The sequence below is a fragment of the Caretta caretta genome, chromosome 6 (genome assembly GCF_965140235.1).
Source record: "Caretta caretta isolate rCarCar2 chromosome 6, rCarCar1.hap1, whole genome shotgun sequence".
Classification (NCBI taxonomy): Eukaryota; Metazoa; Chordata; order Testudines; family Cheloniidae; genus Caretta; species Caretta caretta.
In genome coordinates, this window is record NC_134211.1 from 20,774,812 (window position 1) to 20,797,421 (window position 22,610).

The 22,610-nt window shown below is 47.6% G+C and overlaps 1 protein-coding gene across 3 annotated transcripts in view; it reads right to left on the reverse strand.

Moving 5' to 3' along the window:
* SLC25A22 (solute carrier family 25 member 22) overlaps positions 1-19,035 on the reverse strand; it is an 89,520-nt gene extending 70,485 nt beyond the window's left edge. The window contains exons 1-2 of one of the 3 annotated variants that reach the window (XM_048852918.2): positions 18,852-19,035; positions 18,080-18,121 (exon numbers count right to left, since the gene is read on the reverse strand). The gene's annotated coding sequence lies outside the window, so the exon portion shown is untranslated. Of the gene's footprint in view, positions 1-18,079; positions 18,131-18,851 lie in introns of those variants that run through there. The other 2 variants (XM_048852917.2, XM_048852919.2) reach the window with 2 other exon arrangements.
* Between the last annotated feature and the right edge of the window lie 3,575 nt (positions 19,036-22,610).

Sequence of the window (22,610 nt, forward strand, 5' to 3'; positions counted from 1 at the left end):
GCGGGACAGGGGAAGGGTGTGTGTGTGTGTGTGTGTCCTTTTCACAACCTGCTCTCCTCCCCTGGAACAGCCTAAGGAAGCAGCCTTAGTTTGCATAATCTGCTTTCCAAAGGGCCTGTTCTAAGGCCCACTGAAGTCAATACAAAATACCCCCGAATGAGAGACACAGAGGCCTGGTCTATATTAGGAAACTGCATTGGTGTAACAACGTTGCTCAGCGGTGCGAAAAATCCACGCTCCTGAGCAATGCAATTAAACCGACCTAACCCCCAGGGCAGAGTGCTAGGAGAATTTTCCCATTGGCCCAGCCTACCACCACGTGGCGAGGCGGAGAACCTTCGCTGACGACAGAACCCCTCTCGGCAGCATCCTCACTTAAGCACTGGAGCAGCATCACTGCAGCATTTGAAGTGCAGACGAGCCCCGAGGCAGGAAGGCCTTTCAAACCTAGCACCTGCTTTCCTCCTCTAGAAAAGAGAGAGGTTTTCTTCTGGTGGGGGGCGGGGGGGGGCTCATTATGAACTAAATATAAAAAGAAACCTGAAGGAAAAGTATTCGATGCAACTAAGGACAAATTTTTTACTAATTTTTTTCATTTTAGAGGAAGTACTTGCAGTAAGCAGCATGAGAACAGCCATATAGAAAGTAGTACTGTCTGCCACAGGATATAAATAACTCCAGATGAAGATGTAACACTAATTCTGGTATCATGGAGCAGAGCTTGCACTCCATAAAAGGACTGCTAAATCGAAATCCAGAGTCAGAGCCCATTGGGCCTGCATTTCCCACTGCAGGGTGCAGCAGAGAAGGACAGCTGCCTCCAACAGTCCTCCTAGAAAAGCAGCGAACACATGATTAGCCTGCAGAACTCTCTGCCACAAGAGGTCATTGAAGCCAAGAGCTCAGCAGCATTCAGAGAAGAACTGGACATTTATATGGATAACAATGGCATCCGGAGTTACACCAGTAAGGGTTAAGGAAACTCAGCCAAGAGTTTCGAAAGGGTATAAACCCTCAGGCATCAGCCTCTAGCAATTGGATGTTGGGAGGGAACTCACAGAGAGCAGGTTATCTAATAACTGTGAACTGCATCTTTCTCAAACAGCTGGCGCTCCCCACTGATGGGGAGGAATACTGGACTAGATAGGACACCGGTTTGATCCAATATGGCAATCTCAATGTTCCTCACCTCTCAGAAGGTTCCACAGCTGCTCTAGCCTTCAACAGAAAAATACAACTGCAGGGGTGGGGATATAGGATGGCACAGGAATCTACTGAGTCTGCCAAGCCCTTTGTTTCATGGGTACAGGAGCGTACCTGCTCTTCTCCAACATCACAAATCACATGGTTCTCTTCCCATCTCCACCATTAGTTGATGCTGCCTAGGAACGCAACAAAACGGCTCCTAGCTAAGTGCATATCAAACAGCGATGCGCTGGTACTTCCTCCCTAAAGAGGTTAGCGGTTACTCAGGGGAAGCCTATGGATACTATCTCTATGCCAACCGTTGGTATTTCCAAGGCAACTACAACGGCACAAATCCGATTATCCCAGAGAATCCAGAGTCAAAGCGATTCATTGAGTTCTCTCTCTCTCACACATCAAGTGCTGTGAAATAGCAGTCTCTCTGGTGGTCTTTAAAAGCAGACAAGCTGTTTAGCTCTTTCCAGTATACGATAAAAGCTACAGACAAACAAACCGCACAGTCCTGGATACAGGATCTTTTCTTGCTTTAAGCACACTTCCTATAGAGTGAAAGTAGATATGGGACACATTTTACACATCAATAATCAGATGTGACAATTACTGTCTGTGAAATTACACATGTACTGGCCAATGCCCCCTATCCCCAGGTACATCCAGAGTAATTTGTCTATGACATGATTGCTGATCCTCAATAAATAGATTCCGCATAATAATACATACATTTACACACACCACTGAGTATCTTCAAGGGTTTTTACAAAATTATCCCCTTGTTCAAAGCTTGCACAAGAACCTGCTCTCTCAATTCCTAGCCCTGTGCTGCAGCCTCTAGACCAGGGTTTCACAACCTTTTTGATACCAGCGACCAGCTTGCTGCCTTCCTAAACTGTATCAGGGAAATCTCAGGAACCGGCACTGGTCCAATCATTGAGAAACACTGCTCTAGACCACCCGGCCTAGTTTTTAAATAGCATACAATAACCACCCTATTAAATCTGATATTCGCTCTCTCAAGATAATTGTGTTAACAACAGAGTAAGGATGGTCTCACAGTTAAGGAAATAGACTGAGCACTCTGCCACAGACTTCCTGACCATGGGCAAATCACTTAGCTCCTGTGCTTCAGTTCCCCATCTGGAAAATGGGCATATCGATACTCCCTTTTTCCCCACAATGTCTATTTACATGGCAAGCTCTTCAGGGATTGTCTCTTACTATGTGCTTGTACAGCACCTGATGCAATGGGGCCCTGATCTCAGCCGGGAGTTCTAGGCACTACTGTCACACAAAGCTGTTAAAACTTTAACAAAATTGTTATGACTTTCCAGCAGATCCAAATGTACAACACCGTTACATGTGGGTTAAACGATCCTTTGGGATCGGCAAATCCACATGTAGGAGGTATCACATCTGTACTGAGCTGATGGATGAACGTATTGTGACACCCAGGAGCATGGGTGCACATATGCCTGTCTGAGAGGGTGTGTGCAAACTTTCAAAGTGTCACCAGGTCTGCCCCAGACTATGGATTACCATGATCTGCCTGGAAAGAGCAGCTCAAGAATGCCTTTGCACCACTGCTGATACTGAGTAAGCATGCCCATCCCTTCAATGCTATACAAGTCCAAGAGGGGGACTATAAACACCCCATGCCACGTCCTTCACATAGCAAAGGGAGCTCCAGCAGTGAGCAGAGCTTGGCTCATGGATACGCTCAGATACCAGGCTTTGCAGTCACTGTGCCATCTTTTCTTCCAGAGCCAAATTCAGATCATCTGTTGAAATATTTCTGCAAATCACTTCTTCCTTTGGGAAGAGCTGGAGGCTGGTTGTGGTTATTTATCTACAGCACTCGTCACTGTAGGATCTGAGCCCTTTCCATTGCATTCTTAATTATATGCAAAGAACAGGAAGGAGAATGGTCGGTGCATCCCCATCCCCAGGTTTTTGCAAAAAACTTACACTGAAAGACAAAAGCTGCTTGGGTCAAGCAAACTTCCGACGGCAAACTGAGTGATAAGACTGTTCCCATAGATTATCCAGCCAATGAGGGTCAGGTCAATGCACGGTAATTTTGCACGAGCACAAATTGATTTAAAATGCTCCCATAAACAACAGCCAGGTCCAGTGAATGAGACAGGTTAACAAGAAAGCTGGCTACATATGCACACAGGCTGAGAGCTTTTTCACCAGTAGGCTGAAAAGGAAGCTTATGGGCAACACGTGGGATGGTTACACTGTTGCTGTAGTTGTGTTGGTCCGGACAGAGGAGTTAATATCTTTTATTGGACCAACTTCTGTTGGTGGAAGGGACAAGATCTCGAGCTCCATGGAGCATCTGAGGAAGAGCTCTGTGAACCTTGAAAGCTTGTCCCTTCCACCAACAGAAGCTGGTCCAATAAAAAGTCATTACCTCACATACCTGGTCTCTAAAATGCAGGATGGCAGGTTTGTTTTGGAGGAGCAATATAAAACCGAAAAGGGAAGTGAAATGCCCAAAAAGGGAGATTACCTTAGGTGTGTTGCATTAAAGTGTGCTTACCTGGCCCACATTACTATAGTATCTAAGCACCTCAACATCTTTAATGCGTTAGCCTCAGAATATACCTGTAAGGCAGGGCCACACGGTTATCCCCATTTTACAGATGGGGACCTGAGATACTGGAAGACCAAGATCTGCAAAAGGTATTTAGGCATCTACCTCCCACTGACATCAATGGGAGTTAGGCACCTCAAGTGATTTGCCCAAGGTCACACAGGGAGTCTGTGGCAGAGCAAAGAATTGAACCAAGTCCTATCCTCACTCCTGCCCTCAACTGGCCATCCTTCATCCTACTGGACTATCCTTCCTCTTTGTCAGACATTGAGACAAAAATACTTTTCTTAAGCTTTCTCATGGCTGGGGTAGGAAGGATGGTGTTACTGGACAGCGTACTGGACCTCAGGAGACCTGGATTCAATTCCCAATCAAAGACGCCCTGTGCAACTCTGACCAAGTTGTTTTATTTACGCTGTCTCAGCTCCCTATTTGTAAAAATGGGGTGTTGTGAGGAGAAAAATCTATTAATAATTGTGAGGGGCACAAATATTCCAGCAGAGGGCCATATAAACACTTAGATGAATTGCAACATTGATACCAATGCTGGAAACTCTAGTTCAACAAGGTGCTGTCATGTACGCCTGTTCCTCAGAGCAGAGCTAAATGATACATTGGTGGGAAGGTCAGAGGACACTGTTCAAAACCACAGGTGTCCTGTTTGCACTAACACTGATCCCATGCCATATGTTTGGGGCCATATTGCATTAAGTTTATGTAACACTGTGAGCTGGGGATTCTCTGCAGCTCCAGAGGGGAGGGGAACCAGAACTCCTGAGGTAACCAAAAACAGTGAGAGGTAATTATGGCGAATCAGTCAGGCTATAAATACCTTCAGAGAGGTACCTCTCCTCGGAGTGGTTCGCATATATTGGTTCAAACTGCGCTGTCAGAGACCAACAGAGAAAGAAAGGGCTTTTAGCATAAAAAGTCGGCCTTTAAACTAACTCAGAGCCTTCTTTCTGATCCAGGAAATGGACAGGCCCTTCTATCCAAGGGCTGTGGGGGCAGCCATTAGAGCAGGGCTGGAAAGACTTTGGCCTGTTGGGGCCCCATAGAACTGATGGGTGGCTCCTGGTAGGTTTAAATCAGTTGGTTGTTTTCTCTGGAATGCCTTTACCTTAAGCATAAAGGTGTTTGCATAGAAAGCGCTGTGTGGTAATTGGAACTGCGGACAACACACCATTCATAGCCCTCAGAGAGAAAGCAGGGCACAGTTAGTTACTGGCTGTTAGGCAGACTGGCTTGCTTCGGATATCACCGTGCAGCCTTAAAACCTCCACGCAGAAGAGAGTGGGATGAGATCCCTACTCAGAGACAGGTGATGACTGGAGATCTGACGAGGCACTTCTGGAGTGGAGGGGTGGAGTGGAGTGGAGTGGAGGGGCAAGTCACTTAACCTCTCTGAGCCTTAGTTCCATGCAATGGGGATAACAGACCTCACAGAGGCGCTGGGCGGATAAATACATTGCGAGGAGCTGAGATGCGACAGTAATGGAGGCCATAGAAGTATCTAAGATGGAAAATGATGGCATTACAGCAGCACAGTTGCGCCTGCTCCTTCTACCCCATTCCTAGTGTACTTCAGTGACCATCCTGTGCAGTGTGCCAGACTTCCTCTGCTTCTGGTTCACTTCCTCTGCTGGAAGAGTGCCGTTTCCCCAGTTCGGTACATATAAGTTTCCCAGTGTAGACTGTGCACTTGAAAGGCTCAGAGAACACGGTAGTGAAATACACAAGACTTTTTTCAAATTAGCTGCTACTTTATACACTGGGAAAAAAGACACCATCATATGGGTAAGGGGCTGGATTTTTCTTTGCCCTGGCACAAGGGCGCTAACCGTCTTGCCAGTGTCTTTCACAGCACAGTAGTGTTTGAACCCATAGCCAGGAATTGTATCATGATTAGCATATCTCATGAGACACCAAGCCACCCCAGTGCATGTTTCTTAGACAGGGCACATTTCTCCAGGTGGCTCCCCTTTGTCATTAGCTTGGTTCCATTGGCCAGTAGACAAGTGAAAAGAGCTTGATTAACAACAGAGGAGTCTGAAATCTCTTGTCCCACAGGGTAAGTATGCAACAGATAGCAGCGATGTTTTTGCCAGGCCCTGCACATACCACCCGTTCTAGGGGAAGGAGGGCTGCTCAGCCTCCATTCCCCCTTCCAATCCTTGCCCACTGTGTAAGAGTGCTCACAAGGGCCAGTGGTTATTGGCATGCTAGTGGGCTGGTGTGCCTACTTGCTTCACACTGGCCCCCGGCCTCCCGCTGGGCAGTAACCAACACCTGTTGTTAATGCCCTGAGCCAGATTGAAACCAGACACCTCAAAGTGAAAGGCTTCTTGGGGGCCTGACCACATACATCTTTGCACTGACATCAGTGAGCCTCTGAGCAGGTTCTGTCTCCCCGTCCCAGCAGCCTTGGTAAACAAAACACAAAACACCACACCAAGGCCCCAGTTACACTGATACAGTAGCCATGTGTGACTGCGCTGTTCAGACATGGTCTTTACTGAACCATGTTGTGGATACTGTTTGGCCTAAAGACCAATCACCAAAACTTAGAACTATGCTTTAAATAAAAAAAAATTAAAAAAAAAAAAGGGGGGGGGGGTTTGGCTCCAAAACAATTTCTAGCATGGCTTTGCCCCGCTTACATAAGTTGGGCCAAACCATGGGTCCTACCACGCCACCAGCTATTGGCACAACTATACAGCCCCATGTTACGGCCCGGCTCACCGGGAGCCCCTTTTTGAACCCAAAGAGGAAGGACGAACCTGTGGGTACGGCACTGGACTAGTACACAGGAGCTTTGAGTTCAATTCCCAGCTCTCTAGAACATATTTCCTATGCGACCTTGGGCAAGTCACTTAATATGTTGGTGCTTCACTTTCCCTCCCCCATCTGCAAAATGAGAGATGTACACTCTCCCTCCTCTCCATGCTGGGGGAGGAAGAGCTCACTGAACAGTTCACTTGCCCTTCATCACAATGGTAGAAGGGATCAGCTGTTTAAACAGATTGAATTACTCACAAGATCCTATATTCTCCATCTGCCAAGATCAGGTTTTCCACCCCCCTTTCCATGCTACTTTATAGCCAAAGCAGGACTTGTCTGGGAGCTGGAACTAGAAGTAACAGTTTCATGTTCACGGTGCCTCAGAGACAGTTAATAAATCTTCCTGGAAGGGAAACAACAAAAACGCAGCTAAAGTGGCCTCGCCCAACTGGAAGAGCAGAGACCGTATTGTCACTGCATGCAGTGAGTGCAGGCATCTTGTATGAAACATCAGAGGGAGAAGAACGTGGCAGCAGCAAGAGGTGGCCTGTGTATCCCAGGGTGGGGATACAGAGAGAGCGAGCAAGTCCAGGGCTTGAAAAATCCACCTGCTACCAGGTACAAGTAGGAAACTTCCTCAGGTGATCCTACATTAGCAACTGCTGCAAGATTAAAGTCTATGAGTCTATGAGCTTTAAGGTCAGAAGCGACCATTATGATTGTCTAGTCTGACCTCCTGCACAACACAGGCCACAGAATCTCACCCACCCACTCCTGCAATAAACCTCTTACCTGTGTCTGAGCTATTGAAGTCCTCAAATCATGGTTTAAAGACCTCAAGGTGCAGAGAATCCTCCAGCAAGTGACCCATGCCCCACGCTGCAGAGGAAGGCGAAAAACCCCAGGGCCTCTGCCAATCTGCCCTGGAGGAAAATTCCTTCCTGACCCCAAATTTGGCGATCAGCTAAACCCTGAGCACATGAGCAAGACTCACCAGCCAGAAGCCCAGGAAAGAATTCTCTGTAGTAACTCAGATCCCACCCCATCTAACATCCCATCACAGGCCACTGGGCCTATTTACCACAAATGGTCAAAGATCAATTAATTGCCAAAATCATGTTATTCCATCATACCATCTCCTCCATAAACTTATCGAGCTTAATCTTGAAGCCAGATAGGTCTTTTGTCCCCACTGCCTCCCTTGGAAGGCTGTTCCAGAGCTTCACTCCTCTGATGGTTAGAAACCTTCATCTAATTTCAAGTCTAAACTTCCTGATGGCCAGTTTATATCCATTTGTTCTTGTGTCTACATTGGTACTGAGCTTAAATAATTCCTCTCCCTCAATGGTATTTATCCCTGTGATATATTTATGGAGAGCAATCATATCTCCCCTCAGCTTTCTTTTGGTGAGGCTAAACAAGCCAAGCTCCTCGTGTCTCCTTTCATAAGACAGGTTTTCCACTCCTTGGATCATCCTAGTAGCCCTTCTCTATACCTGTTCCAGTTTGAATTCATCATTCTTAAACATGGGAGACCAGAACTGCACACAGTATTCCAGATGAGGTCTCACCAGTGCCTTGTATAACGGTATTAACACCTCCTTATCTCTCCTAGAAATACCTCACCTGACTGCATTAGCTTTTTTCACGGCCATATCACATTGGCGGCTCATAGTAATCCTGTGGTCAACCAATACTCCGAGGTCCTTCTCTGTTACTTCCAGGTGATGTGTCCCCAGTTTATAACTAAAAGTTCTTGTTATTAATCCCTAAATGCATGACCTTGCACTTCTCACTATTAAAGTTCATCCTATTACTATTACTCCAGTTTACAAGGTCATCCAGATCTTCCTGTATGATATCCTAGTCCTTCTCTGAATTGGCAATACCTCCCAGCTTTGTGTCATCCACAAACTTTATTAGCACACTCCCACTTTTTGTGCTGAGGTCAGTAATAAAAAGATTAAATAAGATTGGTCCCAAAACCGATCCCTGAGGAACTCCACTCGTAACCTCCCTCCAGCCTGACAGTTCACCTTTCAGTATGACCCACTGTAGTCTCCCCTTTAACCAGATTCTTATCCACCTTTCAATTTTCATATTGATCCCCATCTTTTCCAATTTAGCTAATAATTCCCCATGTGGAACCGTATCAAATGCCGTACTGAAATCCAGGTAAATTAGATCCACTGCATTTCCTTTGTCTAAAAAATCTGTTACCTTCTCAAAGGAGATCAGGTTAGTTTGGCATGATCTACCTTTTGTAAAACTATGTTGTATTTTGTCCCATTTACTACTGACCTCAATGTCCTTTACTTTCTCCGTCAAAATTTTTTCAAAGACCTTGCATACTACAGATGTCAAACCAACAGGCCTGTAGTTACCCAGATCACTTTTTCCCCCCCCTTTCTTAAAAATAGGAACTATGTTAGCAATTCTCCAGTCATACGGTACAACCCCTGAATTTACAGGATTCATTAAAAATTCTTGCTAATAGGCTTGCAATTTCATGTGCCAGTTCCTTTAATATTCTTGGATGAAGATTATCTGGGCCCCACAATTTGGTCCCAGTTTCGCTTCTACCTCAGATGTGGTACTATCTACCTCCATATCCTCATTCCCATTTGTCATGCTGCCATTATCCCTAAGATTCTCATTAGCTTCATTAAAGACTGAGGCAAAGTATTTATTTAGATATTGGGCCATGCCTAGATTATCCTTAACCTCCACTCCATCCTCAGTGTTTAGCGTTTAAACAGCCATTTTCTTCTCCCTTATGCAGTACGGGGGGCAGCTGCTCTCCTCCAACAGCAGCCAGATAACATGGAGCAAAGGCTTAAATTAGCTGGGCACCTCCTTTTCAGGCAGGGAACAGTCTTGCTGTTAACCCCGTGGAACCAGGATTTCGGAAATCTGAGTTTGACTCCTGGCTCAGACACAAACTTCCTTTATGACCTTGGGCAAGTTTCTGCGCGCCTGGGTTCCCCGTCTGTAAAACGGGGGAGATAATCCTTTATTTCTCCCACCCTCTGTCTATATTATCTATTTAGACTGTACACTCTTTGGAGCAGAGAAATTGTCTCTCACTAAGTATATGTACAGTCCCTTGCACAATGGGGCTCAGGTCTTGGCTGAGGCCCCCCGGTGCTACTGCAATACAAAGAGTAATAATGCCCAGAGCACATCGAAACACAGTCCAGCACTCTAGCCTCTGCCAAGCAACGCACAGACTCTGATGGGACGTAAGCACGTGCTTTAGTGTTTTGTTGAATTTGGATCACTAACAAGAATCTCAACAGCTGGAGGGGAAGAGGGATGGGCTTCCCAGCAGGGCATTTCCCCTGAACCTGTTTGGTACCAACCCTTCTTTTCTTTCCTATAGGCTTCTGGCTAGAAAGCACATAGTAAATCATTCACGCCTAGGAAGGGGGAGAGTCAGGCCAGGAAACCATGATACCCCGCAGGCGAACAGACAGCACTGGCAGAATGTTGGCACAGGAAGGCCTGAAAGCGTGTGGTCATCCAGCTGCATTATAGGGACTACAGCACCGAGCAGTGGAAAACAAGGGCAGGAGCTAATTACAATATAAAAGGGTTTTAATGAAACAAACATCAAATCGCATTGCTGCCCCCGCAAAGAGACTGCATTGGACTGCTCTAATCTGAGACCTCAATAGCCCCGGTTTAAAAAAAAGAAAAAAAAAAATCATTCAAATCTCCTCTGACACAAAGTCAAAGAATAAACATGCACTCCAGCGTGCACATCCCTTCTCAAGCAATAATCCCAGCAGAAGCAGCTGTCGTATGAAAAAGTAAGTAAGTATTTCAAGAGTTGATATTTGCAGATGTGTAAAGGGAAGTTGCCCAAAGGAAACCAAGCCACTGACAGTGAGAGCTTTAAAAAAAAAAAAAAAAAATCAGAATCAGTGTTGTTTGATTTTGAGTGATCTTGCAAAGTTAAAGCCGCAGCACACAGCTACCTGGCAAAGCCAAGCAATTCAGTTTTATCTCTGCCTTTAAATAACCTGAACAAAGATCTGCCTCCATGCTGGTGAGCGATGAGAGACCCGGGCAGAGCAAAGCTACATATTCGCAGTTAGGTTTTCTGGGTTTGTGAAAAGCAGCGTTATTTATGAAGTGCTACCATGTTATTTTTATTAGCATGCAATGCAGGTATAAGATCCCAGCCTAGTTGAGGACTGGGAGTAGTGGGTGAGGCCCACCTAAACAATGGAAGGCCCACCCCGTCGGATGACAGAGGTGCCATACAGAACCCAGCCTTGCAGACTGCAGTCCTCTGGTTTACCCACAGACCAATTACAAGCAGCAACACTGCAAGGGAATGCACCCTGCCTGCCAAAAATGCCTCAGCTCTGACCTGGTATCCCTCCTGCACAAGAGAAAGGAGATCTGTCTCCTGGCCCATTCAGTCCCTCACCTCTGTTGAGGTGGCCTATAAGAGAGCCAGCTAAGGCCATGATGCTTTGAATAAGGTGAAGTGGAGTAAGACTAGCAAACTCATTTAACATCTGACACCCACAGCAACTCTTGATCACGAATGACCTGGCCTAAATTTGAACTCATGACGCAGAGATGGAAGTCTGCAGCTTGTTACCAGACCCCTGAGGCATCAACTCCACCATGCATACATATTTTTTCAGACTGTAGCAGGAATAGCTACGGGCTTCCATTCACGATAACTAGGAACTGTGCATGCAAGTCCTAACCACCCGCCATGAAACATTCAGCCCACCCTGCTGTCATGGCAGTGACTGAGAACCTGAACTCTGAGCATCTCAGCAATAAACTGGGACAGACTGCGACCGGACAGAGCGAGGCACTCCACGCAACCTAGGGGGCAGGGGAAAAGAACACCCACAACACACAAAGAACGTTCACATCAGCTGAAGATTGGCCTCGCACTGAAGGAGAGGCCAGGGAATGAGCTTTCAGAGCTACAGACACCACTGAAACAAGAGGAGCTTGAATTATTCCATTACTTAATGTCCCCAGGAAACCAGTAGGGCTCACTAATTATTGATGGTTTCAGAGGAACAGCCGTGTTAGTCTGTATTCGCAAAAAGAAAAGGAGTACTTGTGGCACCTTAGAGACTAACCAATTTATTTGAGCATGAGCTTTCGTGATCTGATGAAGTGAGCTGTAGCTCACGAAAGCTCATGCTCAAATAAATTGGTTAGTGTCTAAGGTGCCACAAGTACTCCTTTTCTTTTTGCTAATTATTGATGGCCTCTTTAAAGCCTTGCAGAGAGTGATGTGGAATCAGATAAGCTTGCGCTCTCACACACCCTGCCTCATTCTTCCTCCAGTTAAATACTTTGTTCGTTATTATAGTCTTACTTTCTGATACCCATGGAAATTCACAGCTAGGTTGGATGCTGACAGCAGTGGTGGATCTCACTCCAATTCCCTTCCTTGAGGCTTATGACTTCTGTAGGGTACAGCCATACAATAAGACCTGATCACAAGAAAATTCCACCCTGCAGAAGGCAGAGTTTGGGAGGAGACAAGTTTAGGCCTGGTCTACACTGGGTATTTACCCAGACTACAACCAGCAGTGTAGCTACACCAGTTCGGACAGGCAAAGATGCTATTTGCACCAATTGGTCTTACCCCAGAAAGGCCAGAGAGAGTCCTTGAAAGTTATTTACATTTAAAACAAAAAACAAAAAAACCACACACCCCACAGTAAGCCATACTGACACATAACTTGCTACATATTAAGCACACAACACGAAGTAACAGGGAAAAATATGCTGCCATACATAGGCTGAATTTTGCAGCTCATTTAGCTTTCCAGGTAAATACCTTGGTACCATCCATTTCAAGATTTGTATAAGGTCAACATCACCTTGGTATCGGAGCATCTGCACCACACCTGAGAAAACACATGCTGTGCGTATGTGAGCAGCTAAGTTAGCCTGACAGTTAATTGCCCCATTCTCTGAAGCACACCTAAGAAAAGTGGCCTGCTGCAGCTTAGTATAATACATGGGTCCTGCTATTTATCAATATTAATGCAGTTATAAGAGAACTGAAAAGTGTTACATGCATACACAGCATCTTGTATATATAGTTATAGACAGAAAAGCATCAGACATATAATATGCTATTCCTCAATAATTAAAGTCTGCCATTATGGATACATACAAGGAGGTAGAATTAAGCTTCCATAGGCAATTGTAACATTAGGCACCCAAAACTGGAAGTGCCTGATCATGAAATTAATATTCTTTGCATTCTGTTTGGATTTCTATTCGTATTTTAATATAGATTAATGGTTCTCACACTATGGCTCAGTTCCTCAGTGGTGCAAACAGGAGTTGCTCCAGACTTCCCAGAATCATGCCTATTTACACCAGCTGAGATCTTCTTCCCAGTCTATGGAACACCAGTGGTGGGCAGAGCCATTTCCAGGGGGAAGTTTTTAAGAAAGTCAAATGGGAGCGGGGCTAGGTCCTTGAGAGGCTGTGTCTGTCTCTGATGAAATGGTCCAGAGAAAGAGAAATAATGGAGATGATTCTGAACAGACTGTTATGTTCTACCGTAACATGTATACCACAGATTAAGTGCGCTCACTAGAGAGTTTGGCCAGCCCTGAGCATTCCAAACCACAGCTTGTTACACATTATCTCCACAGCCTGTGACAACCTCACAAAATACTTTGAATTTCTCTCTTCACAAACCTAGGCCTCTGACTTTACACGCCCGAGGGGCCTGACTCACAGTTATGCTAATGACCTTTTATGCCATTCTGGCAGCACACATGAGGGACCTTAGAGTGGGTGCTAACAGCCCACTGAAAATACACCCTGTGCAGAGGGCCTCCCTGGCCATTGAGGAGTTAGTGGAAGGGTTCTGCACTAGCCCTGTTCGTAGACACCCCTCGCCCCTGACACAGGCAGGAGATGAGAAATATGCTGGAGGTGTGGCCTGGACACATTGTGCTCTGGATAGTCTGTTTCTCAGACTAGAGTGTATGCAGGAGTAGCCCTGTGGCTGCTCCAATTTACACCAGCGGTCAGGCAGGTCCCCGCATGGCCCCAAAATTCAGCGTCAACTGAAAAGGAGGCCATAGGTCTAGTTATATTTAACCCTATTACTACACCTTGGCAGGTCTTGCAGCTTATAAATCATAGTCCCTGCTGCAGATACCGAGCTGAAGGAATTTCTGCAGGAACCACTGTATTCCCTTCCCATGGAGCCAGTATAAGAGTGGAAAGCAAGGGAACGCACTAAAAGTTTGTGATAGAAAGGGGGGGGTGAGGAACAATCATGGTTAACATTCTTTCCCTCTGCCATGCCTGAGGCGCTCTAAAGAGAGATGAATGGAGTGATGCGCAGATAATAGCAGTTGGGTAATGTGGTTTGGGGAGCTGTCTGAAGCAGACAGGGTGGAGAGGTGCTGAAGTGGAGCCTCTTGAGTCTGTTCGTTCCCAAGGTGACCCAGTGAGTGATGCCCACTTGAGCCAGAGGGCCCAGAAAAGGAAGCACTGTTTAGCTAAAGTGAGAGCCAGCCTGGCAGGGTTCCTCAGAAATCCTCACCACCAGGTTGCTCAGGTGAGCACAGTGGATATGGCCAGATCTTCCCTTTGCCAAGACAGTTGGAGCCACCTCCCCCTCTCATCACAGCTGCCTCACCAAAGTGTGCCACTTTTCCACAGCTGCCACCCACTTGGTAATTACCCCAGAAGAGAGAGAGATTGTGTGTCTTCAGTTAGCCCTAGGGAATGAAGTCTGGGTTGGGCTCTCAGCACAGTGAAGATTCATCCGAGTCTGCAAGATGGCCACCATCTGGGACAACACAGGTATTGAATTGGGGACTTCCAAAGACTCAGGCCTTGGGCTTTACAGCTTGAGCTGAAGAGCCAGATTCTCAGGCTTGCACAGTGTCATGTCCTGTGGCTGGGCAAGGATGAGGGGGGAATACATAACATCCCTGTGTAACACCTGGATGCACCCTCCCAAGGGTGGGTGATCGATTGGTCACTCCCTCTCTGTGGGACCTCTCCAGTTCCTTGGGGTTATTTGGTTGCAGTGAAGAGATGATCACTTGATACTCCTGAGATTTTAATAATTATCTATTTTAAATTCTTTGTGCAGCCAGAACTCACACTCCAGCAAAAATTACTCTCCTGCTGGTAATAGCTCACCTTACCTGATCACTCTCGTTACAGTGTGTATGGTAACACCCATTGTTTCATGTTCTCTGTGTATATAAAATCTCCCCACTGTATTTTCCACTGCATGCATCCACTGAAGTGAGCTGTAGCTCACGAAAGCTTATGCTCAAATAAATGTCTTAGTTTCTCAGGTGCCACAAGTCCTCCTTTTCTTTTTTTGGATACAGACTAACACGGCTGCTACTCTGAAACTCTCCAGCAAGACTACTCCATGTAGTATAAGCACTGTGTCCCATCCTAAGCACTACCCCCGGGAGTAAGTGTTAACACCCTGCATCACTTATTTTTAGGTGTCAGCTCTCATCTTGCACTCCACTCCGGCTCTGCACAATGTTTCCCCTCTCTGCTTTCTCTTCTGCTGCCCCACCTCCAGAAGCCTCCCCCTCTGCTTGGCCTCCCTCTGAAGTATTTCACAATACTCAGCATGACAGATGTTATGCAAGAGTTATTGTACATGCATGTGAAATATGAGGCTTGTACCCTAGTGCACTAGAGATCAGTGAAGTTCTCCTTAGAAAGAAAAGGAGTACTTGTGGCACCTTAGAGACGAACGAATTTACGAAAGCTTATGCTCAAATAAATTGGTTAGTCTCTAAGGTGCCACAAGTCCTCCTTTTCTTTTTGCGAATACAGACTAACATGGCTGCTACTCTGAAACCTTTCGTTCTCCTTAGAGATGGGCCTGCACCAAAGCCCCAGACCCAAACAGCTCCCAAACTTTGAGGACGTATAAAATCCAAACATTTACCTCAAGCCCCTCTCTAGCTATGACACATGCCAAGGTATCATTGCATAGATAGAAATCTAGAACATGGGATCAGACAAAACACAAGACCTGGGACCTATTTCCATGCTTATAAGCTTCCAGGCCTTTGTGCTGACTAGGAAATCATGCAAATGTTACCCATTGCCAATACCCAGATGAATGGGAAGGGCAGTAAGGGAAGCGAATGGACCTGACACATTATCAGTCATTTATACTGATTGGTTAACTGAACACTGTACTGGTTAACTGAACACTATACATGTCCCTCACCTGATGGTGACAGGAAATCTGACTAGGTCTCTAATGTCTTGATAGGGTATTAACAAGGTTGCTAGATCTAAAAATTGACCACTCATTTTACTGGAAAATGCTCCCATACTGTAGTTCTTCTAAAGTCTGGATTTGATCCGTATTTTACCTCCCCCTGCAAATAATGCAACCCTTGTGATTCTCCACATAAGCAGCCTTACTCCAAGTCTCACCCCTGTAAAACAAACTGGCCCACACAGTGATAAGAGATACCATGACTTACTGGGTTGGATTTTAATACAAATAAAATAATGCACAGCTGAAATCCTGAAGGTAAGAACCCCAGCGTGGGGCAACTGTCAAGGAAGGTAAATCCCGATTAAAGACTTGTACTTACTTTCTGGGGCATAGGTTAGAATAACTCTTTTTGTTAGGAGTCTGTTATGGCCTTGCTTTCAAGGCTACCCAGCTGAGCTAGCTCAGTAAGCAGCAAGCCGAGAGAAAGCACCTAATGTCAGAATCCTCTCATATAAGATTCTGAGGTATCTGTTATTTACCGCTTTATTTTGATGACCCATTGAATGCCTACTTGCAGACCGCTTTAAATAAAGCGATCCACAGAGAGCAACATTGATCAGAATCATTGCAGCTGCAGCCTGAAATAGCAGCAACCGCCATGCTGCTGTGTGTATTACAGTCGCAGCTAGATTCTGAGCCACTACTGCATCAGACTGATGCACCTTTGTGCAAGGGGCTGCACAAACACACGCACTGTAGTAGGAGACAGCCCCTCCCCCAAATATCTTACAAGCTAAATGGGCAAGGCAGAGAATGGACAGGAGGAGAAAGAGAGTGAACCAACTCTCCCAAGGACACACAGCAGGTCAGTAGCAGAGAACAGAACCCAAGTGTCCTGAGTCCCAGACCAGGGTTTCTATCCACTGGGGAATTTAAACAAATAAAAAAAGATAAACCAAGTAAATGCACTCTGCACTCTACCCTGAGGTCTGCTAGACTCCAGCAGACTGTCAGGGCATATGAATTAAAAAGGTTAGAAACCTTGATTGAGAAAGGCTGGGTGCTTTGGAAAGTTCAGTTTATATAACTACACACACACAGCCACAGTCTTAATGTAGTAGAAGTATCGTAGAATCATAGAATATAAGGGTTGGAAGGGACCCCAGAAGGTCATCTAGTCCAACCCCCTGCTCGAAGCAGTAAGCACTTTGCAGGAGTTGGAGTACAGCAACGGACGCAAGCACACCTGGATTCTTTTCCTAGCTGCGTCATTGACTTCCAATACAACCTTGAGTAAGTTACACAGGAAAGCAGAAACACAGATGGGCTATCTGTAAACAGGGTATAATAAAACTGACCTATCTCAAAGGGGTGTTGGTCAGGTTTAATTAACTTAAGCTTGTGAAGTGCTTTGAGATCCTCAGATGAAGAGCTCTAGAGAAATGCAAAACATTTTTACAGCTACAGGGCTCACCAGAGAAAAATGTGGACACATGTCCTGAGTCTCTGCTCACTTACACTGGAGTACAGGAGGAGTAACTCCATTAAGTCAATCGGGTGACATCAGCGTGAAGGAGAGTAGAATGAGGCCCACAGTTCATCAACTAATTTTGTTACAGTTGATTTCAGTTCACGGCTGAAGTCATACTAAGGGTGTCCAGGGACCTGTGTGTCATCCACAAGGCCTGCTTTTTGCTCTACATTCCCCAGAGACTGTATGCAAACTGGCAGGAGTGAACATGGTGGCAGTCCATAGAGTCAGGCTGGCGTGAGACCTCGGTTTGAAAGCAGAGGGACAGATTCCCAGTTTATGGGGCTGTAAGAGTGAAGCAGCATGAGAAAGTACCATACTTGAGAGCAAGGTCAGCAGAGAATCATACACTGATGCTGGGACAGTGGTCTCCACAATTAAAGGGGCTGCAAGGAGTCTTAGGAGCCTATCTGGGCTGGCTCAGGTCAAGGTTTCTCACAGAGAAGAAGAAAGCCTGCTGAGACAGATGGGCAGGAAGCATCGCACAGGCACAGCTTTACAAGAACATCCACCTTCTGCACTTAATGCATTTTTCCATCAGTCCAGAGAGAGAGAGACTTACAAGCATTAATTAAGCTTCATCACCACACAGCTGAGATAGATCAGACCACAAATTAATCATTCCCAGCTCACTGACGGGGGACCTGAGGCCCAGGGCAGTGGAGGGGACTCACCCAAGGTCACAAAGCAAGTCAGTGTCACATCCAGGAGCAGAAACCCAGAGTCTTACCTCACAGTCCCTGCCATAACCACTGGGTCCCTTCCAGACACCCTGTAAGGGAGTGCAAAACTTCAAAACTACATCTCTAAACAGGAACAAAGAAACAAATCAGGTCTTGGAATATGCAACGCTCAACTCACTGGTTTCCTCTTATCTCTTGCGGGTGGGGGGAGGGGAAGTAGCTTTGGGAAAGAAACAGCAATATGAATTTGCCCAACTTTCCAGCACGGCATGGCTGAGCCACACGGACCGAAGGGTGTCCCAGGGACGCCGCCTCCTCACTGGAAACGCTGCTGCCCTGGAGCAGACAGGTAGAGATGCAGGGCAAGGCAAAGCAAGAAACGTTTACAAAAAAGGGGGCATGATGCAACAAATTGGGGGGGGATACAAAAAGGGAGGGTACCTCGAGTGCATCTAGAGTGATTATGCCCCCACCTCGTAGTAGTAGGGGAGTGCATTGCAGCCAACTGCATGTCAGCCCACGGTTTCTCTCTGCATTACAGAGGGAGAAAGGACACACACACACAGCGGCAGCCTCATCCCTGCCCGGCTGCAGGCCAATGCACAGCGCCGGGGCACTCGCCAACCCTAGTGCATTTGCCCAGCGCGGGGCGCGGCGATCCCCGCCTCCCAGGAGGAGGCAGACGCCGGGTCCCAGGGCGGGCGAAGGGGCGGCTGGAAAGGGGACGGGCAAGAGCCTCCCCGACCCCGACCCCGACCCCAAGCGGCATCCCTGGGGAGGCGGCAGCGCCGCGGGGGAGGGGCGCCCAGGGGCACTTACCGGGCTCCCCGCTGCTCCGCCTCTGCCTGGGATGGGGAAGCAGCCGCAGCCTCCCTCTCGCTGGCTTTCCCTTTAACTGGCGCAAAGCAGGAGGTCTGCACGATGCCTTTCCCAGCCCCACACGGCAGCTCGCCTCTGCCGCCTTTGGCCGCTTTGCGGAGCTACAACCTCCCTCCGTTCCAGGCCCCCGCAGGAGGTTTCACGTGCCATCGTCCACGTCAGTAGAAAGTCTCCATGACTAACACAGACACCCCCCCCCCCGTCCGCCCCCATGGGTGCATTGCTGCTTCGCGAGCACGGGACTGCTAACGCCACCCGCAGGCGCAGGGATGTGGTTACAGCCCCCTCGCTCCCAGGCCCAGGGTTCTTGCTAAGCAGGAGCTGCCTTTCGGGGAAAAGGGGAAAACCAACCTCCTTTCCTGCCATCTCTTTGACAGAAGTGTTCATTGCAAAAGGCAGGGTATTGAGTAACAAACAAACAAGGCTCCTGCACGGCCCAGCAGACTGCGATCAAGCGATGGAGTCCGAATTTCAGAGGGGCAGAGCACCCATCGCTGGGGCTGGGTCTGGGTCAATCCTGGATTTTTCGGTTCGCTGGCCATTGTAAAAAGGCAGGAGAGGAAAGGTGTGTATCCGGCCCAACGAAACATTGTGTTTCCATTTTGACCGTTTTCGATGTTTTTGATTTATTTTAAAATAGAAATTAGATTTCAAAACAAAAGGTCATTTCCACGACAGCAACAACAACAAACCATTTTGCTTCAAAAAAAAAAAAAAAGGCCACGTGAAACAATGTGGCACTCTCAACACAAATTTGCAAAACATTTGGGGGATCACCAAAGCTGCATTTTTTCCCCAAAATATCACTCAGCTCTACTTGCAGGCTCTTAGTACTTGCACTGACTGTCCATGTGGATAAACACAGCCCCTGCAGGGCGGGCACAGCAACGGGGTAAGGGCATACAGTGGGGAGCATAGGCCACTGGCTCCATGGAAATGGAGGGGGGGTGTCACCCTGCAGACCTCCCCCCACCAGCGTACAGACTCGGCAGTAAGGCTGCACCCAACCCTGACACAGCACAAGGGCCGGGTCTGCCCTAGAAACACCCTTCCCCTCAGTGCCAGATGTAGGTCTATAGCAAGCAAGAGGGACAGAATCTCGGTCATATGCCCAGCCCCGGCCCCCCAAAGTGGCGATTTAAGTCACTCCCAGCTGCTCCTAATATCTTAACAGACACGCCTGCTTGGGACCACTGCTGGAGATGGTGTGCGACTCTCACAGCTTCTCTTTGCTTCTCCTCAGAATCTGTCGTTCTGCGGGGAAACAAAAAAACCCTGCAGTGGACATGAATTCTGCATGTGCCCCGTGACACAGAATTCCCCCTTGGAGGATCACTGCCTACAATTTCAGGACATTACCTGCCCCTCTCGGAGTTCACTGTATGCTCCTAGGAGGGAATCATAAAAGCGGAAGGCTGGAAAGGACCTAGAGAAGTCAAGTCCCGCCCCCTGCACTGAGGCAGGGCTCTAATAACCCATCAGGACACAAAACCACCATGTCCCAACAAAACATCAGGCGAGCGTGAGACTGGAAGACCTATCCTGCTGTTGCAACACCCAGTCCCGAGCCGCTCCTCACTGGCAAGGCTCTTCCACGGTTCTCCCACCCAAGCCCTGCCCCTGTACAGCGCCGGAGAGAATGGGGTCAGAGGGATCCACCCCCACAGTCGGGACACTAGGGGGTCTCCGGGCCATTGCAGCAGAGCACGGCCAGGCTACATCTTTGGGGCAGTGACGAGAAACAGTAACTAGCCTCTCAGCAGCCACAGGGCACGGTCCTCTTGCAAACACAGCGCCGAGACCGAACCCATGCGTGCACACCCACACCGAGCAAACCCCCGGCAGGCAAGCGGGCCTTCCTTTTTTGTTCAGCAGAAGCCGCCCAGGGAGGTGACAGAGGGGCCCCGGGGGCAGGAAGGCGGGCTGGGCTCTCTCTCCTTTGAAGCGGCTCTGCCTGCTCACTCATTCTGTGCTTTCCTACTGACAACAGCGCGGGGGGCGGGTTCGCCCGCGGAGCGATCCGGATTTAAGTTACACGAGAGCACGTGTCAAGCTCTGGCCGGATTCAGACTCCCCACCAACGCGGGGTTGAGTCATATCCCTGCAGCCGTTTGGGCAGCATCCGAAAGGCTGGATACCTGCCGCTGCATTCTCCCTGGATGAGTCACGTTCGCGCACTCCGGCCAGAAAGCAGCCTTTCCGGCTGCAAAAGTGGGTGGTGCCCAGATTAGCATAGGCTGGGCGCGAGTGACTCACAAATCCGCTAAACTCTGCCTTTCTCTCATCAGCAGCGCCTGTGGGACGAGCTACTCCGCTGCCAAGGCTGCCTATGTACAGGCACCTCACTCAAAACAGGTGTTTTAGCTGAACCCACGTTGGGAGTAGCTCCTGACTCCAGTTAATAAACACTTTCCCAGCAGATGGTCAGAGATCCGTTGTTTTCAGGTAAAACACTGAGAATATTATTGCAGAGAGGGGTTGAAGGATGAAATGAACTGATCTGCTGCAAATCAACGCATTGCTTTCATTGCGGCCTCTTGTACAGACCCAGATTTCCTGGATACATTGTCTAATTTAATCAACCAATGTCTCTTGTACCAATCAGCATGATTTCTTAGCACCATCCAAGCAGGAGCTGGGCCAGCCTGAAGGGAAGAATGGGCTTGTGATTAAAGCACTGAATGGGACCCAGGTGACAGGTCCAATTTCTGACTTTGCTGCTGACTGCTGGTGTGACCTCAGGCACATCCTCAAAGGTATTTGGTGCCTAATACTATAGAAATCAATAGGAGTTAGGTGTCTAAATGCTTTCAGGAATCTGGCTTTTAGTCTTTCTGTTTCCTGTCTGTAAAATGGCCTCCATCTCTCCTTTCTATTTGGATGGTGAGCTCTTTGGGTCCAGGACTGTCTCTCATGATGTGCATGTGTATCACCTGGCATCATGGGGCTCTGGCCACAGTCCAGAACTCTGACTGCTACTGTAGTACGACTAATAAGGCCATGGCCATCTTCTCTGCAGATCCTTCATTGAGGTCTTATTGCACAGGCCTTTTCCAGAGGCAGATCTCTAAGGGAGAAGAAAAACTCGCCAGCCAATGTGCCACTGACTCTATTGAGGGAAAGCTTTGCCAAGAGATGTTTTTTGCAACTCAGGGCCCAATCCAAATGCCATGCAGGTCTTGAATGGGATTGGGATCCAGACCTAAAAGTGGCAAGACATGAAGTCAACCTGATATCCTGCAGTAGGGAGTTCCACAGGTTGGCATCCTGTACTGCAAAAGCTTTCCCCCAGCTCCTGGAAGCTTCCCCCTGGCTAGGCACAGTGTCCCAGTCAATCCTGGTACTGTTGGTTTGAGGCGGGGAGTCTAGTTCTGTGAACTGTTCAGGTATAGAGACTAGAAAAAGTTTAGTGGCAGGGTCCTGAACAGCACCAGTTTATTCTGAGTAAAAAGCAATAAATCCTATCCTGACTGATGGGACTTAGTCACCATGTCAATAGGGAAGAGGGCATCTAGGGAGTCTTCCTCCTTTCCCCATGGGAAAACCTGGGTGAATTTAGCTTTATACCTCAGTATAAAGGATCTGGATCTCCCCCTCATGGAATTCCTCTGGGTATCACAGGGCTGATATAACAGCCTTTTGCTTCTCCCCGCCTTGTATTCTTGGTATTAAGGCGTGCTGGGATTAGCCAGACTGCTC